Source organism: Arachis hypogaea, chromosome 1, assembly GCF_003086295.3.
Source record: "Arachis hypogaea cultivar Tifrunner chromosome 1, arahy.Tifrunner.gnm2.J5K5, whole genome shotgun sequence".
Lineage (NCBI taxonomy): Eukaryota > Viridiplantae > Streptophyta > Magnoliopsida > Fabales > Fabaceae > Arachis > Arachis hypogaea.
Window position 1 is genome coordinate 62,450,582 of NC_092036.1, and position 11,359 is coordinate 62,461,940.

Below are 11,359 nucleotides of genomic sequence, written 5' to 3' on the forward strand. Positions count from 1 at the left end.
AAGTTGTAAAGTAGAGGTGGTAAGGTATTACGACCTCTAAAAGAAAAGGATATGTACATAAATATAGTTGGATGAAATCGTATCTAAGAGCCTTGAAGGATAAGCTAAACAAAAACGATAATCAGAAAATCGTGTCACACTTGCATGGATATTCATAAAATATATAGGTAAAATTGAAAGAAGAGTGAAAACATATATACATATCAGAGTTCCAAAACTCAAATAGCAAGCTCCAGACTCGACCTGCGGAGCTAAGGCCGGCCAGAGTATATTATTATATATATATACAACCCAAAATAAAACTCAAACCATAAAATAAACACCTGTATCTCTAAGTTAACCTCTAGGAGGGACAAAACACAAATATGTACATGCAGAGATTCTATTAACATATATACGTAGCATAAAACAAAATATGACAGTCCAAAAGATAGTTCTTTGCTTGTAAGGAAGGTCTCCAGACGCTCAACAAGGTGCCTCTCGACCTGCATCTGAAAATAACAACATAGTATGGGGTGAGAACCAGAGGTTCTCAGCACGGTAAAGGTGCCCGCATAGTTAATATAAAAGGTCCCGAGAGAGCCAGAGGCATTCCTAGAACTTCGACACTCAGATTTCAGCTTAAGAATTCAACTAAACCAGAAATTAGGTAAGTTGTCTAAGGTATTCTAGTTCTGAATCTAACTTTAACCTAATAATTCACGTTTTGTCTCCTCCAATCCTCCAAATCACTGGTGGAACAACCCTCGTCATTCCTTCGCCAGACAAGGGGCCTCTTAGTTGCATAGACAAACATTACAGACAAGGAAAACACAAATAGAGAAGCACTTACAGCAAGTAGAACAAGTAGCAGATAAGCAGAATTTAACAGTTAAGCAAACTAAAATAATGCACACTCAAACAAAGCAAACAAATGCATATGTTGTATGCCCGTTCTATGGCTGATGAGTCTCATCTGTCGGTTATACAGCCAACCTGATATGTCCTGATAGTTGACCATTGGATAGTCCCTCTGTGCGCGCATCCCCAAGCTCAATAATATTCCATAGAGTCAAAACTCCAATCTCAAATATAATATTCCATGGAGTCACACTCCAAGCTCAATAATATAGTATTCCATGGAGTTGAACTCCAAGCTCAAATATAATATTCCATGGAGTCACACTCCAATCTCAATAATATAGTATTCTATGGAGTTGAACTCCAACCTCAATAATATAATATTCAATATTCAATATTCATATATATGCATTCCCACGGGGGAATCCGGGTAGTTAAACTATCCGGTCACATCTTGCGATAGAGGGTCAACAAATAGTCTCAAATACACAAGCCACATAATACTCTCTTTCTTTTTTTAAAATAACACCTCAAATCAAAACTCCAGTTCTTATAGAAACTTTGGCAGTATCTCCTCTAAATCTCGAATTTCTGCCACCCTTCAAGGGTCCCAACTATCAAATCAAACACCTCTCAGTCCTTCAAATCATTTCCAGTAAAAAATTATTTCAAAATCAAATAAATACCAATATTAAATCTTTTTCCAAACCAACCAACTTTAACATCAAATTATTAACAACAGTTAAACCCCACATTTTATTCCATATACACAATCCATCAATTATACATTCAGTTCATTCCTATCTTAAGGTCTTCTAGCCTAAGTTTTCACGTGACATTAAACATTAACTACGAGAAACCAAAACCATACCTTCGTACGGAATCAAAATATTCGAAGCTCCGGAGAAGCTTTTTGACTGAGCTATTGAAGAAGAAAATGTCCAAAATCGTTTATGCCTCCTAAAACTCCAGTTGGCTGAACTTAAGGGGTAGAAGAGATACGTCACCATCAACTTCCACCGATCAAAAGTGGTGCCAACATGTAGAATAGGAAGATACGAATGCTTTTACCGGATTAAATTTTTTATTGGAGTTACTGGTACACAAAATTGTGATCTCACACACTTTCTTCACAACTCCGCATAGCTGACCAGCAAGTGCACTGGACCGTCCAAGTAATACCTTATGTGGGTAAGGGTCGATTCCACGGAGATTGTCAGCTTAAAGCAAGCTATGGTCATCTTGTAAATCTCAGTCGCAGATTCAAATGGTTTTGGGGTGTCGAAAATTAAAAGATAGATAAAACATAAAATAGGATAGAGATACTTATGTAATTCATTGGTAGGAATTTCAGATAAGCATATGGAGATGCTTTGTTCCTTTTGAATCCCTGCTTTCCTACTACTTTCATCCAGTCATGCGTACTCCTTTTCATGTCAAGTTGTATGTTGGGGGATCACCGTTGTCAATGGCTACCGTCCGTCCTCTCAGTGAAATGGTCTGGCTACGGGTTACGTAGGGTTAATCATCTGTCAGTTCTCACTTGTGTTGGAATAAGATCCAATGATCCTTTTACGCACTATCACTATGCACAGCACTCGCGAGTTTGAAGCTCGTCACAGTCATCCCATCCCAGATCCTACTCGGAATACCACAGACAAGGTTTAGACTTTTCAGATCTCAAGAATGCTGCCAATTGAATCTAGCTTATACCACGAAGACTCTGATCTCACGGAATGGAAGGCTCTGTTGTCAGGAGAGGCAACCATGTGTCGTGGACCAGGAGGCCAAGAGATATACATTCAAGTTTGTTTTCAGGTAGAACGGAAGTGGTTGTTAGGCACGCGTTCATAAGTGAGAATGGTGATGAGTGTCACTTGATCATCACATTCATCATGTTGAAGTGCGAATGAATATCTTAGAACAAGAATAAGCTTGAATTCAATAGAAAACAGTAGTAATTGCATTAATTCATGAGGAACAGTAGAGCTCCACACCTTAATCTATGAGGTGTAAAAACTCCACCGTTGAGAATACATAGGTGATGAAGATCCAGGCTTGGCCGAATGGCCAGCCCCCTAAGCGTGATTAAGAGATCAACAATGATACAAAGATAGTCTCAAAAATGATCTAAAGATCTTCTGAAATGAAAATACAATAGTAAAAGGTCCTATTTATAATGACTTGTAACCTAGGCTTTACAGAGATAACTAAATGATGCAGAAATCCACTTCCGAGGCCCACTTAGTGTGTGCTTGGGCTGAGCATTGAAGCTATCACGAGCATAGGCTTTTCTTGGAGTTAAACGCCAGCTCTGGTGCCAGTTTGGGCGTTTAACTCCAGCTTTTATGCCAATTCTGGCGTTTAACACCAAAAAAGGGTAGAAAGTTGGCGTTAAAACGCCAGTTTGCGTTATCAAATCTCGGGCAAAGTATGGACTATTATACATTGCTGGAAAGCACAAGATGTCTACTTTCCAACGCAATTGAGAGTGCGTCAATTGGGGTTCTGTAGCTCCACAAAATCCATTTCGAGTGCAGGGAGGTCAGAATCCAATAGCATCTGTAGTCCTTTTTCAGCCTCTGAATCAGATTTTTTTTCCGGTCCCTCAATTTCAGCCAGAAAATACCTGAAATAACAGAAAAACACACAAACTCATAGTAAAGTCCAGAAATGTGATTTTTGCGTAAAAACTAATAATTATATACTAAAAACTAACTAAATCATACTAAAAACTACCTAAAAACAATACCAAAAAATCGTATAAATTATCCGCTCATTAGTTACAGATTGTAAGAAATTGAAGCCAGAAATTTGGTGGAGGTTTACGTTCTCTCTCGGTCACGCTCTTCTCTCTCGCCGTTTTCTTTTCTTTTTCCTCTCGCATACGCTAATCATATATATATGTATGATTAATACGCCGCCTTGGCTTTCTTTATTATATATACCTTACGATATATACATATATATACACAACCTAATGCATAATGATAGTAATAATATATATGTAACTTAATGCAAAATCGAAACCGCCTTTTATTTCCGTGCTTTATGATTAATAATAGTAATAATAATACTAGCAATAGTAATGATAATCATGTAATAATTATAATAATAAACGTAATAATAGTAATAATAATAGTAACGTAGTGAATATAATAATAACAATGAAAATATAATACTAGGGAGCAAAACTATATAAACTTATAATACATATTATACTCACGACAATTATACCTAATGTTTATAATAATAATAATAATAATAATAATAATAATAATAATAATTTATATATAAAGTTAATAATATATGACTTACTAATCTAAATGACATTAGTAACTTAAGGGTGAAAAGTATTTGGTGAAACATTAGCAAAGCTAAGCTCAGCAAAACGTATCGATATGTACTCATATCGGCAGATATCGAACTCGATAATAAAATAATTTCTAAAAATAGAAAATTCTAATTTATGAAATAAATTAGAACTTATTTATATTTATATTTTTAAAACTGAGGGTCGCTACACACTTGGCCGAATCCTCCTCTCCTCCTTTCTCTACCAATTATCTTCTTCTTCTACTCTTTTCTTTATATTTTGCTCAAGGACGAGTAAAGCTTTTAAGTTTGGTCTTGGAAAAGCCTTACTTTTTGCTTTCCATTCACACTTATGGCACCCAAAGTCGGAGAACCCTCTAGAAATAGGAAAGGGAAAGCAGTTGCTTCCACCTCCGAGTCTTGGGAGATGGAAAGATTCATCAGCTCATCAAGACCACTTCTATGAAGTAGTGGCAAAGAAAAGGGTGATTCCTGAAGTCCCCTTTAGGCTAAAAAAGAATGAGTACTTAAAGATCCGAAGAGGTTGGGATCTTGATGGTTGAAGAGTTCTATGCCAATACATGGGTCATGAAAAACCATGATACAAGCGTGAACCTAAGTCCCAAAAATTGGCATACCATGGTCCGAGGGCGTCTCTTGGATTTCAGCTTGGAAAGTGTAATGTTGGCGCTCCATTTGCCACTGATGTAAGGAGACCCACATCCTTATACTAGGAGAGTCAATTTTGACCAGAGGCTGGACCAAGTCTTTTTAGACATTTGTGTGGACGGAACTTAGTGGAAGAGGGATGCTCAAGGCAAGCCTATCCAACTGAGAAGGCTTGACCTCAAGCCTGTAGCTAAAGGATGGTTGGAATTTATCCAACGCTTTATCATTTCTACTAGCAATCGGTCAGAAGTGACCATTGACAAAGCCATTATGATTTATTGCATCATGATTAGAAGTGAGGTGGATGTACATGAGGTAATACCTTAAGAGTTGTACAAGAAAGCTAAAAAGCCTTCCCGTTAACAAGGTTGGCCTTCCCCCACCTTATCTGTCACCTATGCACTTCAGCTGGAATTGTCATAAAAGGAGACATTCCTATTGAGCAGGACAAGCCCATCACCAAGAAGAGGATGGAGCAAACTAGAGAGTCAGCACAGGGACCACAGCAAAAGCATGTGGAGCTGCCTCAACAAGAAATCCCTAAGATACCTTAAGGGATGCATTTTCCTCTCCAAGGCTATTGGGACCAATTACACACTTCTCTAGGAGAATTAAGCTCCAGTATGGATCAACTAAGGATGGGACATCAAGAGCACTCCACCATCCTCCATGACATAAGAGAAGATCAAAGAGCCATGAGAAAAGAACAAAGAATCATGAGGGAAGAACAACAGCGGTAGGGGCGTGACATAGAGGAAATCAAGCACTCCATTGGATCCTCCAGAAGGAGTAGTAGACGCCATCACTAAGGTGGATTCGTTCCCTTTACTCCCTTGTTGCCTATGTTATTTTTTGTTTTATTTTCTATGTATATTTTTTTATTGTCTGTTTCTAGTGCATGATCATCTGTCTTTATGTCTTAAAGCTATGAAATATTCCATGCATCTCTCACCTTGCTTAAAAGAAAAATTATTTTATTGAAAAAGAAAAGTAAGATGCATGAATTTTGAGTTATATATTAAGAATAGTTCAATTATTTGATGTGGTGGCATTGCTTTTGTTTTTTGAATGTATGAATGAACGGTGCATATTTGATTTTGGAGTTAAGAATGTTGGCTCTTGAAAGAATGAGTATAAAAGTGAAGTATTATTGGTAATCTGAAAAATCCAAAAATTGATTCTTGAAGCAAAAAAAGCAGCAAAAAGCAAAAACAAAAAAAATATGCAAAAAAAAGCAGAAAAAGAAATAAAAAGCAGAAAAAGCCAATAGCTCTTTAAACCAAAAGGCAAGAGCAAGAGTCCAAGGCTTTGAGCATCAATGGTTAGGAGGGCCTAAAAGAAATATCTTAGCCTAAACAGTTCAATTGAGCTACTTCCTTAACTATATGCTTGTGGTGTAAAGGTGTCAAGTAAAAAGCTTGAGACTGAGTAGTTAAACTCATGGTCCAAAGCAAAGAGTGTGCTTAAGAACTTTGGACACCACTGGCTGGAGATTCTAGCAAAGCTTAATCACAATCCTAAGGGGTTCACCCAGTTAAAGTGTCTGTGGCATTTATGTATCCGGTGGTAATACTGGAAAATAAAGTGCTTAAGGTCACGGCCAAGACTCTAAAGAAGCTATGTTCAAGAATAAAAAAGAACTTAACTAAGAGAATCAATAGTAACATCTGGATTCTAAGTTCCTAAAGATGCCAACTATTCTGAGCTTTAATGGAAAGTGAGATGCCAAAACTATTTAAAAACAAAAAGCTACTAATACCGCTAATCTAATTGAAACTAAGCTTCATTGAAAACTCTGAGATTTATTGCATCCTTCTATTTTTTTATCCTACTTTGTTTTTGGTTGCTTGGGGACAAGCAACAGTATAAGTTTGGTGCTATATTGAGCGAATATTTTATACGCTTTTTGGCATCATTTTCATATAGTTTTTGTTATATTCAGTTTAAGTCTTATTAAGTCTTCATAGGTTTTAGTGCAAAATTCACATTTCTAGATTCTACTGAGTTTTTATATTTTATTGTCATTTCAGTTATTTTCCTTCTAAAATTGAGGAGCTTGAGAAGAAGTCTGGTTCAGAGACAGAGAAAGGACTGCAGATGCTGTCAAGATCTGACCTTCGTGCACTCGAAGGATCATTTTTGGATCTACAGAGGTACAAATGGCGCACTCTTAACGGCTATGTAAAGCTAACATCAAGGGATTTCCAAAAATATATAACAGTTCATACTTTGCTTTGGAAATGAAGGCTCAAAACTAGCGTTCAACGCCAGCCACCAGCCCTATTTCTAGCGTCCAGCGCCCACAAGGGAGCAGCTGGCGTCCAACGCCCAGGATGGAGTCTCTAGCCAGTGTTCAATGCCCCTGAGGGCTACTAGCTCGTGGGCAACACACAAGCTTAGCCCAAACATTCACCAAGTGGGCCCTAAAAGTGGATTTTTGCACTACAAGACTAGTTTATCTTATTTTCTAAAATCCTTAGTTGCAAAACTAGTATATATAGAACAAAGATCACCTTTGTTAGAGATCTTTGCCCATTCAAACCTTCCATTATTATTTTATGTACAGTATGAGTCACTAACCACCTTAGGTTAAGGTTAGGAGCTCTGCTGAATTTTATGGATCAATAATATTACTGTTCTAATTCAATATGTCTTATTCTATTCTCTTATGCAACCTCATTCTTCATCTTATAAATTGAAGCTGACCCGTGACAAGCACCCTTGTTCTACATGGGTTCCGTGCGATTCCTGAACCGGATAGCATTGAACTAAAGCTAGAGATTGCGTTGTGGATTCCAATAGAGCATCTGAGCAACTTTGGATATGTGACATGAAATCTCGTTGACTCTGGGTGTGTGAGGTCTCTGTGGCATTAAGGCTAGAGTCAGAGAAGCAGCACTTTCTGATCCGGAAGATCTGCCTTATCTGTGGCACCTTGAGTAGGATCGTGAAGGGGAGTGGACTGCTTAGAACTTCATCTTCTGCTACAGTGAGAAACCTAGAGCATGCTTGATGAGAGGACATGTGTCTTCTCAACATGGTGGATTGTTGTAGTAGAGGAAGTTAACTTGATGAGAGGACATGAGTCAATCACTTATGGCTGCCATTGATGGAATTAGAAGGTTATTGAAGAAGACAGTAAGAAAAGTTAATCTAGAAAGATAAAGCATCTCTGAAGTCTCAACCATTCTATCATCATTGATTTCTCATCTATCTAGTAACATTCTATTTATCAGTTTTATATGTTTTTCATGACAAACTATAATTTCTATCTACCTAACTAAGATTCGCAAGGTGTCCACTGCTTGCTCAAACCAACAATCTCCATGGGATCGACCCTAACTCACCTAAGGTATTACTTGGACGACCCGGTATACTTGTCGGTCTATCTGTGTGAATTCTGTGGAGCCAGTTGATGGATGGAAAATCGATTCCACACAAACTAACCAGCAAGTGTACCGGGTTGCATCAAGTAGTAAAACTCACAAAAGTGAGGTCGATCCCACAGGGATTGATGGATCAAGCAACTTTAGTGAGGTGATTAGTTTAGTTAAGCTAACAGTGGTGGATTGAGTGAAATTTGATTAACTGAATGTATATTACAAGAAATGTAAAGGGCTTTGGGTGTAGGGAAATTAAAAAAGCTGTAAACCAAAATAATTAAAGTGAATTCAAGGACAATTAACAGAAAGAAAGATTCATTAGGGATTGGAGATATCATAATCCATCATGAATCAAATGGGTCTCAACTTCTTTCTCAATCATATGAGTAGATCTATGGCAGATTGAAATTGACTGGATCCCAATTTCTTGGCAACCCAATCTCTCTAATCACATTGAATCGTGCCAATTCCTTGATCTAATTGTTATGGGAAGAGGTTAAGTGCATGTCTCTCATCCATAAGCCACACAAATTCTCAAGACCTCAATTCCTCCCAAATAGTGTTGGTCAAGAGAATTGTGAAGGATAGAGCCCCAATTCTAATGCCTATAATTCCCCTTCTGAGGCTCACACAAGCATTCAACAGATCCAAACCCCCTTCCAGAGTGAATGAATCTCAATCAAAATAGAGGATATCCTATAGATACCCAAACAGATTGAGAAGAAGAAGAAGTTTACTCAATCATGTGAATTATAGTAGAGCTCCTCCCCTAATGAATTGGGGTTTAATGGATCATCGCTCTAAGAACAAGTGCAGAAAATTTAAATTGTATAAAAGTAAATCAAGCTCACTATGAACAGAAATATAGAATTGGCAAAAAGGTTAAGGTGCAGGAAATTGAAATTGCATAAAAATAAAACTGAATTCAGTACAAACTTAAAGATGAAAGTGCAGAAAGTAAAATGACTACAAAAGAGAATTTCTACAATAAGCTCTTTGGAGTCTCTAATCCTACAAGAGTGCTATGGAGTCTCTAATCCTCCAGCCTCTACTCCTACGCCTACTGCTGCCCTCTTACCAGCTCTCTTATTTCTATGAAACCAATGCCTTTATATAGGCTTTCCTCTGTTACAAATTGAAATAAAATTAAAAGCAAATTACAATCAAATAAAAATTAAATCTAGATGATTCTTGCGGCCTTGATTGAGTGATATGAATGGGATTGCTTGCTTGTTTAAATGGGCTTGGAATGAAATTAATTAAGCCAAAACTTCTACTCCTAGAAGAATGTAGCATTTTTTAGGAAAGTGTAGCGCTCGGGCACCCACGCGTATGCGTTGACCATGCGTACGCGTGGTTCGGCAATTTGGCATATCGACGCGTACGCGTCACCCACGCATACGCGTCCCTTGCAACGCTCTGTTTGAGAGCATAGCGCTTGCGCCAAGAGCGCTCACCCACGCGTACGCGTGGCCATTCAAAAATGCCACTTTTACGCTACGCTTCAATCATGCGTTCGCGTGCTTCTTCAGGAATGTTACATCGACGCGTATGCGTTACCCACAGGTACGCATCGCCAGCTGAATTTTCCCACTCCGTTTATCGCAGGCGCTCTTATTTGAAGAACGATAAGAGCGTTTCTTGGTCATCTATGGTGCTATGTAGAAGAACGTAGCGCTCTTAGAGACAAACGGAGCGCCAGGCTTTCTTGATTTTATCATGGGCCATGCTTCTAAAAGTGTGGCCTAAAGTTCTAAAGCGTGCTCAAACTTCAAAGTGTGCCCCAAAAATTCCTCTTTTCTCCTTTTGAGCTTAATTTGTGCTTTTTGGCTTCTTTTTCTACTTATTTCCTTCAAAATTTATAAAATCAAATGATCAAAGCAATATACTATTTAAGCACTAAAATACTCAATAATTAAGGATTAATCATCAATTTCTTGTATGAAAAAGTATAGAAAAACCTAACATGATGCGCAGTCATCACCAGTTTCGTGCACCAAGTTTTTGGCGCCGTTGCTGGGGATGGTTCGGATTTGACAAACAACCGAATTATCTTGTTGCTTAGATTAGGTACTTTTTACTTTTGTTTTGAGTCTTCTGTTTTCTTTTCAAACAAATTTTCAAAAATCTTTGCTTTTCTTTATTGATCTTTATCTTTGTTTGAGTCTTTTGTTCTTGTTCTTGTTAAAGTTTCAAATTTTCTTGCTTTCCTTTCAAAAAATTTTCAAAACTAGTGTCTTTTGTTTAAGTCTAGTGTCAATTTTTAAGTTTGGTGTCCTTTGTGTGTTCTTTCTTTCCTCTGAATTTTTGAATTGTTCTCAGTGTTCTTTCTTGATATCCAAGTTGTTCTTGTCTCTTTTCTTGTTTTGATCTTAAAATTTTTTTGTTTGGTGTCTTTTGGTGTTTGTTTTCTTAATTTTCAAAATTTAAGGTCTTGATCTAAAAATTTTAAGTTTGGTGTCTTTTGGTTGTTTTTCTCTTTCTTCATTAATTCAAAAAATCACAGAAATATATTTTCTATCTTTATTCAGAATATTTTCGAAAATTTCAAAAAGTTTTTCAAATTATTATCTTTTCTTATCTTAGTTTCCAATTTCAAATTTCAAATCTTATCTTTTTTCATATCTTTATCTTATCTTGTTTCAATTTCAAAAATTCAAAATCAAATCTTTTTCAAATCTTTTCAATTTCTATCTTATCTTTCCTAATTTTAAATTTCAAAATTAAATCTTTTTCAAATCTTCTATCTTATCTTAATTTTCAAATCTTTCTTAATTAGTTACTTGTTTTCTCTTTCTATTTTTTTCAAAACTTCCTAATTAATTATTCTCTCTTCTTTTTCAAAATTCATCATTCAATTTTCAAATATTTTTATTTAATTAGCTTTTATTTTCGAATTTAATTAATAAATAAAATAAAAACAAAAATATTTTAATTCTAGTTTCCCTTCTTACTTCTAATTTTCAAATTCCTTACCCCCTTAATTCGAATTTTTTTTCTCTTCTCCCTATCTTCATTCTTTATTCTTCTTCACATCTCACATGGAGTCCTCTCTTCTTTAACATAGAGTTTCCATTCTTCTTCTTTCTTATTTTCTTTTTCTTGTTTATGAGCAGGAACAGAGATAAAGAACCTCTCTTTGATACTAAACC